Source organism: Tiliqua scincoides, chromosome 2 (genome assembly GCF_035046505.1).
Source record: "Tiliqua scincoides isolate rTilSci1 chromosome 2, rTilSci1.hap2, whole genome shotgun sequence".
NCBI lineage: Eukaryota > Metazoa > Chordata > Lepidosauria > Squamata > Scincidae > Tiliqua > Tiliqua scincoides.
Window position 1 is genome coordinate 228064549 of NC_089822.1, and position 9997 is coordinate 228074545.

The following is a 9997-nucleotide window of genomic DNA, read 5'->3' on the forward strand; positions in this document are numbered from 1 at the left end:
TGCCTTGTGATAAAAAATATAGCTAGCAGTGTTGCGGATTGAGATGGTGCATTAGTGTGTGGGGAGCTTGCCCTACTTATAAAGATCAAGAATGTAGTGGACAAAGAAACATTTTATGTATCGGTTAAGTATAATCTTGGTACAAGATGAAAGGTTGAGATGCAAGCCTGTCTGGTTGATCAAGAGTATGATAGGATTGTTTTCCAGAATGGAATGTGATCTCTGAATTGTCTAATATCTTAAGAAGTTATGCCAAGGTTCAGATCAGAAGGTCTCTCTCCACTTGAAGCCCTTCTAACAAAAAGACACTAGCAGGATAGAACTGGATCTGAGATAAAGCAATACAAATATGCAAAGCAGTTGAAACCATAAAGGGGCTGTCAAGAACATGGAAGAGCACAGAGCCATAGACAGACCAAAAAGATCAGGCTAGATGTGTGATGACTGCCAGTTAGCTTGTGATCGTGAATGGCACTGATCAACTAAAAACATAGTTATCCCCCAAATAGGTCAAATTCACAAGCATTTTTGGAAAGAGTCAATTTCTAATTAGGCAGAGAATTATGTGATGAAAAGAAAATGCGCATTATGAGTTACGCACACTGTGGCTCACAGCAACAGTTTTGTAAAGCTGTGATGAATTCTTCATACGCCTGCTAGCCACTTAATGAAGCATTACTTCAGAACCATCTTTTCAAAGCATGTGCCTCACTAGGCTTTTTTGGGGGGGGGGGCACACAATTTTCAGATCTTGAGGATAATTTCCTGATTTAATAAGTTTTTCTTTTAAATTCATTCTAGATAGTGATATTGCTAACATTGTATTGGAAGCAATTGGAAACTAGGGAAGATCTAAAACTGTAGGTTATACGAAGCATTGCAGTGAGACAACCAAACCCCTGCAGAGGTTATGAAGCTCATGTGTGTAGTTGTGCACTGGTCCATTGCTAGACATCATTCATGCTTAAGGCAACTGACTTCTTTCTGAATGATGATCAAGAAGTGAGGAGAGCTGGATTACATTCTAGTGTCCTCCAGGCAGCATTGGTGAGACAGATTAGTCTCACTGCGGTGTTTGCATTATAAAGTAGGAGAAGATGGGTGGAGGGGCTCATGGAAAAAATTCAGAAGGATTGTTCAGCTCACTACACTTTAAAAAGCTGTGACCATGGAAGGATTATATCTACTAGTGTACTGTTTCTCAAACTGTGGGTTGGGACCCACTAGGTGGGTCGTGAGCCAATTTCAGGTGGGTTCCCATTCATTTCAATATTTTATTTTTAATATATTAGACGATGCTGCCATGTTATGTATCTGCATATGGGGAAATGTTACAGACCTGGACTTTTAAAAAGCTACTATGTATATTCTTTTAACAATGATAGTAAATGGGACTTCCTCCTTACTCCAATCCTGGGTAGGGTTGCAGCCTAGGATGGTTAAAAATTTTCCTGCTTGATGATGTCACTCCTGGACATGACATAACATCTGGTGGGTCTTGACAGATGGTCATTCTAAAAAGTGGATCCTGGTGCTAAATGTGTGCAACTCCACTGGTGTTTCAAAATCTTCTGATTGGAAACAAAAGATGAGTGAGAAAAGATACCTTCATTAAACCTCCTTTGATTTTTTTTTAAACGATGGACTGCCTCCAGTCATCTAAAAGTGAACATACAGAGAGTGGCAATATTAAGCAAGTCCAGTTTCAGAAGGCATGGAGAAACTGAATGTGGAATCAAGTTCTTTCATTTGAATATACAGGCAATTTTCCTTATTCACTTGGGTTAGGTTCCTGAAAAACCCAGTGGATATGGAAATTGCAGGTACAGAATCACTAATCCTATGGGATTAGAGTCAGCAGACACATATCCTTTTATAGGGTATAAAAGAACTGCTTACTGTCATATTCATTGCTGTCCTCTCTTTTGCTGGATGGCCCCGAGAGAGCTTATAAGAGTGTAAAAAGAATAAAAACAATTTTACAGTTTGAAAAAGTGCAACTTTGAAGTTTCAGCAGTTCAAAATGTTGCTGCCCAAGCCAATTAGGGCACTGCAAAGCATTCTAGGGTTCTACCGGCTGCTGCAAGGTATTCTGGAGCACTGTCAGGGGGCACTGATTGACTGCAGAATAGCTTCGGAATGGCTGAGTATCGTTTCAGAAGGGCAGGGATAGTTTGAAAATGGCAGCCACAGGTATAGAATGGCCCCGCAGATAGCTTGCAAATGGCTGCAAATACATTCAGAATGGCTACGAATAGCCAAGAACAGGTGTGAGAGTAACAATTGTGCTCCCGTTAATAAGCAAATCAGTGGGAACCGAGTGCGGAGTTACTGAGGTTTGACTGTATCAGTTCTAATTCTCTCAAACAAGAGCTCAAATATTTCCACCCTTCTAAGCTTTCTTAAGCTAGTCTTATGTAACCAAAGGGTTGGGAGGCTTTGAATTTTTATATAAAAATTTATGCTGACTTGTATATTTTAAGGACTTAAATATTAGCCAAAACTCACATGGCATTTTAATGTCACTCCAGGTTGTTTTTGTGAAGCTGAACTGCAGCCAGTCCTTTCTCTAATTATTTATAAAAATACACAGAATATTCCCTCTGTTGTCCGGACCATAATATGAACCAATAACATTTGTTCTTAGGTTTTGGCTATTCAGCTGTGGCTGGAAAGATCAGATAAAGAAGACAATATCTGTTTAGATAAAGGCCTAAGCTTTAACAATAGTAGAGGTAAAAGAAGCAGCATCTTTTCTGTTGATATGATCCCTGCTAAATTCCAATAATATATCCAAGGAAAGAGTGCTGCAGATGTTTGAAAATGAGACTAGTAATTTGCTTGTGCTCCTAATATTTGTTTACACTGCCAGCTGTCTCAGGCTCTTCTGGGTTTTTCGGGTGCTCTTCATGTGCAAAAGCTGTTAATGTTCTGTTTCCTTGACAACAAATAACATTTTCGGAGAACGAGAAGAGAGATGGAGCATGTGCTAGGCCAGGCCTAGTTCTACATACAGTAATGAAGCGGCAAGCAAACATGCACATATTTTACACATCGCAACCGGGTTTTATAGGCTCATCAGTTAGGATGGAATGGGTACATTCACGGTCTCTTGTACGAGAGGTCAAGGTTCTGGTTTTCATCTCGGAGTTGCATTCATTACTTGTCTGCTTAATTTAAGCTCTTTGTCCCCCCCTCCTAGGATGTTTGTCCTTCAGAAACTACTGCGTCCTTGTGAGAAAATCATGTGCCACGTACATATGCAAGTCAAGTGCATGTGTGCATTGTATAAGATGTTTCCGATTGGAAAAAGATATCTCTGTCATAAAAAAAAACAAAAAACACCCAGCAGCAGTAGCTGAGAGCATGCAGAGCTTGCAATAAAGCCATTACAATAACCTGTACATTAGGGCTGTGGGCAGCCTTCCTTGATGGGCAAGGCAGCCTAGTTTCTAGGTAGGACAAGGGCCAGCCTGCTCCTGAGGCATGATGAGGTGAACATCTCACATTAGGAATGCTCAGGAGGCAGCGGATTGGTGAGAAGTGCCCATAGGTACCCTGCAGTCATTGCTGCCACCCCATCATGCCCATTCAGACTTGACCTGGCTCCATCCCACATAGCTCTAGCTGCTCCAGTTCTCCTCTTAATCTTCCTGCTCCTGTAGTTTCAGAAACACAGAAAAGAGCAGAAGAGGAAGTACCAGGGATGTAGACTTGTGTCTTGCAACTCGCTCCCAAGTAGAACTTAAGTTGCTTCAATCAAAGACGAAGACTTGTCTTGGGATCAAGAGGTAGTGACTCATGATTTGACTTGTGACTTGAAGCCATTTTTGCATCCAAGTTGCTGTATCAGGGGTCTCCAAACCCCGGACCGAGGGCCAGATGTGGCCCACAGCAAGCCTCTTGTCCCCTAAAAGCCTCTGGCCCACTCAAGTGAACGTGACCAGAACTGTGCTCTGATTATGTCTGGAGGGTGTTCTGAGGGCCAGAGAGTTTGCATGAATGAGCCCATTCATTCATTTATTCACTCAACTAAGTTCCATCTCTAATTTATTTATTTAAATTTTATATTTAAATTTTTTTTTCCAGCCCTCTACACCACACCAGATATTTGATGCGGCCCTCTGGCCAAAATGTTTGGAGACCCCTGTGCTATATGACTGCCTGTGCTTTGATTACCACCAATCAGCTGGGTGGGGAGAGCAGGCTCCCCTGATCAGCGGCAAACAAAGGGCAGGCAGCCTGGACCCACCACCAGTAGCAGTGAAAAATCCACATTAAGCCAGGGGAAAACTTATGAGCAGAGCTGTGCGAGTCAGCTGAATGGAGTTTTATGCAATGCTCCTTGGGGGAAGGGGGAAAGTACCAACTGGCATAGTTTGTTTTTTTTTTTAAACTACATAAAACCTGCTCTTAAAACAAGTTGTCATTCCTTCAGCACAAGCTGTTGTGCCACAAACTGAAAAGCTAGTGTCCCTGCCCCCCCCCCCAAGCTAAGTGAGGCAAAGCAGCACTGTAGGTAAAGCAGTGCACCCATTGGCCCCACCCCAGCTACAACCCTGCCATGCAAATGACAGCAAACTGCATACAATCAATTCAGGGAAGGGGAGGGGGTTCATGGCAGCAGGTCCCACCTTGATGGCCAGGGTCAACTGTGACTTGTGGACAGAGCTGGTGAGAGAACACACTGTATGTGTAGATTCTGTGCAACCAGTACAATCAAATGATGGAGGCAGAACCTGCTGTGGCCCGATGGTATGATTCTGCTCCGCAATTGATGGAGCTCCCCTCTTTGCAATTGTCTCAGTAGGGCTAGGGTGACACTACCATATTCTGGCATCGTTACCATTTATTTCCACAGATGTCGTTCCAGTGTCCTCTCTGAGCTACTTTTAATTTGCAGTTGACATCTGACATACTTTCTGACTATGAACTCGTGTTTCTGCACGTGTTATAAACAATGGAAGCAAATATTAAAACTATAAATCCTGTATGTAGTTGCATTGCAACTGAATGAATTGCTTGGCTTCTGGAGGAGGCAGAAGTGGAGACATTATCTGGCTTTAATTAAAACTCTTTTGAACTTTGGAAAAATGTATGTGAAATTTGTTTTTTAACCTCCTGAGGTCTTCCCCTTCACAAGTGTCCCTTGAGCCTTCTCTAGGGTTTAAGCTTATGGGAGTGGCTGAGAAACTGCAGACCCAAATAATATATACTTGTATTTTTTAAAATGTATTTGTACATGGACAGATTTTCATGGAATGGAACTTGAGGACAAAGATTTCCTCTCCTTGCTTTCAAATGGATGGAAGAAAAAAATCTTTAATCATTGCTGGGAAAACAGAACTCTTTCCAAGAAGTCTTTGAAATGAAAAGATATTCATACAAAACAGATATACAACATAATGGCACAAAAGATGCCAGCCATTTTTCATTGAATGATGTTCTTTCTGTACACCAGCACACTCCTGCAGGCAGTTGATTAATAATTACTGTTCCTTTTGTATATAATGGAAGGTGCGGTAAATATGAGATGAAAAAGGACTCTGTCCTCAGTCTACCACTAATCAATGTTGTTGTTTGACTCTGAGTTCTAGTATGAGAGCAGGAGGAAAAAATGATCTCCCCCACCAATCATAATTTTATAAACCTCTATTATGTTCTCTCTTGTGGTCAAACTAAATGTGTGCCTAACTGTGCAATATTTCCTGAGGAGGGATTATTTTGAAGTAGTGTGTGAGGGGCCATAAAACATGGCAAAACCAAGGAGGGGGAGAGGGATTTTTACACAGCTCTTGCCCCTCCTGCACAAAATAGTGAAAGAAAAAAGTTCCATTGACTTTCAATGGAATTTTTGTATGTATGTATTTATGTATTTATTTATTGCATTTAGAAATAGTGCGTGAAACTATTGTGTGAAGAACTGTGTTCATATGTGAAACTGCAGTTAGGATCAATCAGTGGTGTAACTAATGATCGTGTAGCCCGGTGCCAAGCTCAAAATGTTGCCCCGGAAGTGATATCACAACCGGAGTGACATCACACCCAGGCTTAAAGTGTGAAAATTGGGAAGAACCCACCTCCTTCCCCCAGCAGCTCATCACCCACTTGCTCTGCTGTGCCCAGTTAGTGGCATAGCTAAGGCATCTAACTGCAACCAAGAAGATTTTGTAGCCCCCCCCGCATGACAAAATCAAATTTAATTAAGTAAATAAATAAAAAGTTATTGGTTCCATGCTGGATCTTAATAACATCTCACTAGCACTCAGAACAATCAGTCTCATTGGTCAATTTGGAGTTAAGCAAATCCACCTTTTTTCCACAAGTCAGTTGTGTTTTCATTTTCTGGTTAATTGGCCATAACTTTTGATAGAAAACAGATATTCCAATGCGGTTTGTTTCATTGCACTCTGCATTAAATTACCTTTCCAATGCGATATAACATGATGGTATTATATAATACCAATATTCCAATATATAATACCACAGGATTATCAATATTTTCATAATTTTGGTCACTAGTCAAGCTCAGCTTGTTGCCCCACTAAAGCTTGTTGCCTGGTGCAACTGCTACCCCCTGCACCCCCTTAGCTACGCCACTGGGATCAATACCAAGCCTGAAGCAAAGTATTAAAACCTGCTGCCACCACCAGTTTACCCCATTTAATGTGCCCTCACTTGCTGTTCATAAATAAAAATCTCACACACCCCCACCAGGTCACATTGGGCATTCAGACACACATCAAGTTTAATTCTCAGTTGATTTATTGCCTAAACTAAAATCCCCAAGGTATTAGTTTTCCATGGAGGACAGGGGCTCCAACACTTTCAGTATTTTAATTGTCTTTTTCAAGTGATGTTATTGAGTTTTATATTTCCTGCACTGGAAGTATGAATCTGGGTAAGTTGTGATACTCACCTCCAATATGAGGCAAGCACTATTGCTTGGAAAGTTCATCTCAGGTTAGATCTTAATCTGACCTTGAAGGAAGTCCTCTCCTTCCTGCCCACCTGCCTAGAAATCTCTCCCTCTTATTCACTTATCCACCTTCCTTCCTTACCATTCAGGTGGCAGATGTGGGAGGGAGGGGAAGCATAGTGGATCAGCAATGGAAGAGAGAGAGAAATCTGCCTGAGGCATCTGGTGGGCCGCTGTGAGATACAGGAGGCTGGACTAGATCGGCCTTTGGCCTGATCCAGCGGGGCTCTTCTTATGTTCTTACTACTCAGCAGTACAGGAGAGACTAGATTTCCCAACAGTACTGGAACAAGGCTAGCAGCTGTAGCAGCATGCTAGGTGCCTGGAGAGAGAGAGAGAGAATCTCAACTAATTTTTCCATTCCACCACCTGTGGAGGCTCAAGTGAGATAAGCAGGTGGGAAGAATGCTGTTTTGAGGCTTTCCATGTAGTGCTGACTGTGGCAGAGGAATTGGATCTTATTGTACTCCTAATGACATCTTTTGGGATGTGACAGTATCCAATGTGGTTCAGATTGGGCTGGAAATACACTGAGCTCCTTTCCAAGGTTCAGGTGAAATAGTTCATTTCAGTGGCATCGCTAGGGGGGTGCGGGCCACAGCGGGTGATAGACAGGGTGACATCACTACTGGCCAAAAATTTTTAAATCTTGGTATTTTTGAATAATACCATCATGTTATATAATTTTATGCAGAATGCAATGAAACAAACCATGTTGAAATATCTCTATTCTATCAGAAGTTATAGCCAAAAAGCAGTGGGGGTGGGGCAATGGTATCACTCCCACCACCCAGGTCATTGCCCTGCCCACTGCATGGGAGGAGGTCCATCGTAGGGGTGACACGCTGGCCTCCGGCAGTGACGCAAACCCTAGTAAAGCCACTGGTTCAATTTTTGGAGCCATGACCAGGTCTGATAATGAATATTTTAAGAAATGTCGCATCATGCGAGATGTGAGGGTTCCCAATGGCTAAACACTGATTTCGGCTCTCAAGTAACAAACTACACACTGGTATATAGTTTTCCACCAAGGAATTTGATCTTTCTCATCCAAATCCAAATACAACATTCATTATGATCTTTCTTTCCTAATTCCGGAAGACGTTTTCCCTGTTCATTCCATGCATCTAATGAAGGAGGCTCGAAAGCACATGCTGCAATAAATGAGCTAGATTTTATTAGACTTTTCATTCTAGTTTTTGCATTTTCTAACATGGATACTATATGCAGAACTCATCTCAATGTTGCTGAGATGTCTGACGATACCTCGAGTTAATGTTGTTCTCAACACTGTTATTTTAAATGCTTCTTGCATGGATAATGGAAACTTTGGACTTGAGGTTACTTGCTGTAAGCACATAGCTTCTGCCGAATGCCACTATTTGTGTTTGTTGTTCTTAAGTGGTTACTGGGAGTAACAAGCTGCTGGCTCCAGATGTGGAGGAAAGAACAGATGATCCTAAAAATGTCATTGGAGAATCCTTAGCAATCATCTGGGGAATTTCAAAAGCTTTCCAGAATGAGACAGTGGCCACTGTTCTTCCTCAGCACCAGAAGGTGCATAAGAAACCCTCAAGAGAACATTTTGGTTTTTATAAGGCTATTAACGTGTTTATGATTCCTTTCAGACTCTCTAATGGGCAATATGGTGCTCATACTTCATGGTCTTGACAGAGTTTGTGTCAGAAATGGAACACACAACATAAATCGAAACTCAAACAGAACTTCAGCCTGAAGACGAAAACATCTGAGTTGTAGTGGCAGGAAAGGGAAATGGGGTCCACAGTTCTCTCAGAGGAGTCAGACTGTAATGTAAAGCAGAAGCCTCTCTTTTTAAAAGACTTCCATGCAAGGGGAAAGCAATCTGATATTTCATCATTTGGGAAGGCAGTGGAAGTCAGTACAAAACATATTTTTTGATCCCTTTTTTGCTGGGACAGGGTGAATATATTCCATAGGTTGCAAGGTGCATTGAGAACAGAGGTTCTTAGTTGTTTAGAAGAGCAAGCAAGCTTGCCAAGTCAGAAGTGTGCTGAGGCCTATGAGCAGTCTCTGTTTTTACCTCTTTGGCCAGGACTGGATGGTGATGTTCAGGCAGATGTCTTGCAGGCTGTCAGTTTTAAGACCACTTAAAACTGTGGCATTAGGAATGAATTTTTTTTTTTAATAGCATCCCATAACTTAATGTTTGGGCCTCTTTGCTTCACCTTGGGTTTTATTGTTGGTACCTTACCTTTAAAACCCCCTTTTTTCCTTCAAAGAACAGAACAATCATTAAAAAAATTAAAATATACCTACAAAATCTGGACAGATGAACAAGTATTATGCAACTGAAGAGTTGAAATGTCCTCTGTCACTGCCCTGGCACTTAATGGCATTGGAACAGATATGGAGTTAGGCCGGGGTGAGTGGCTTGAGCATCGAGTCTTGGCTGGAAAACCTTGTTCCAGTCGTGGAACTGTGAAGTTAGATTATTATTAATGATTTATTATTAACTTTATTTATATCCCGCCTTTCTCCCCACAGGGACTCAAGGTGACTTACAACAATGGATTACTCACAAATTTTGGTAATTTCATTCTGACACATCCTCTGTATTTCTTACCACTGGCCGAGAATACAAAGCTGATTAATGACTGTGCTGGTAATACCCTGTCAGGTAAAAAATGCAGCAACCCTGCACATGCCTGATGCAGTTACCCTGCACATGCCTGATCTTGTCTGATCTCAGAAGCTAAGCAGGGTTAGGCCTGGTTAGTACTTGGATGGGACACTGCCTGGGAATACCGGGTGCTGTAGGCTTATACCATAGTCTTTCGAGACTGAAGGTTGCCAACCATCCTGTAAGGATAGTGGAGCAAGTCTGCAATTGCTGAGGAGACAGAAGTTATGCAGCACCGTGTGTGGGCAAGCTGGAGAGAGCCGCAAGGAAAATTGAACCAAGGGAAGGAATCGAGCAATAATTCCTGCTTGGTTTTGGAGAAGAACATGGCCACACTGTAATGAGATTTGAGCATG

General features: G+C 41.9%; 1 pseudogene; it reads left to right on the forward strand.

Moving 5' to 3' along the window:
- The first annotated feature begins 9664 nt into the window (after nucleotides 1–9664).
- On the forward strand, nucleotides 9665–9781 carry LOC136642845 (5S ribosomal RNA; annotated as a pseudogene).
- The last annotated feature ends 216 nt before the right edge of the window (nucleotides 9782–9997 follow it).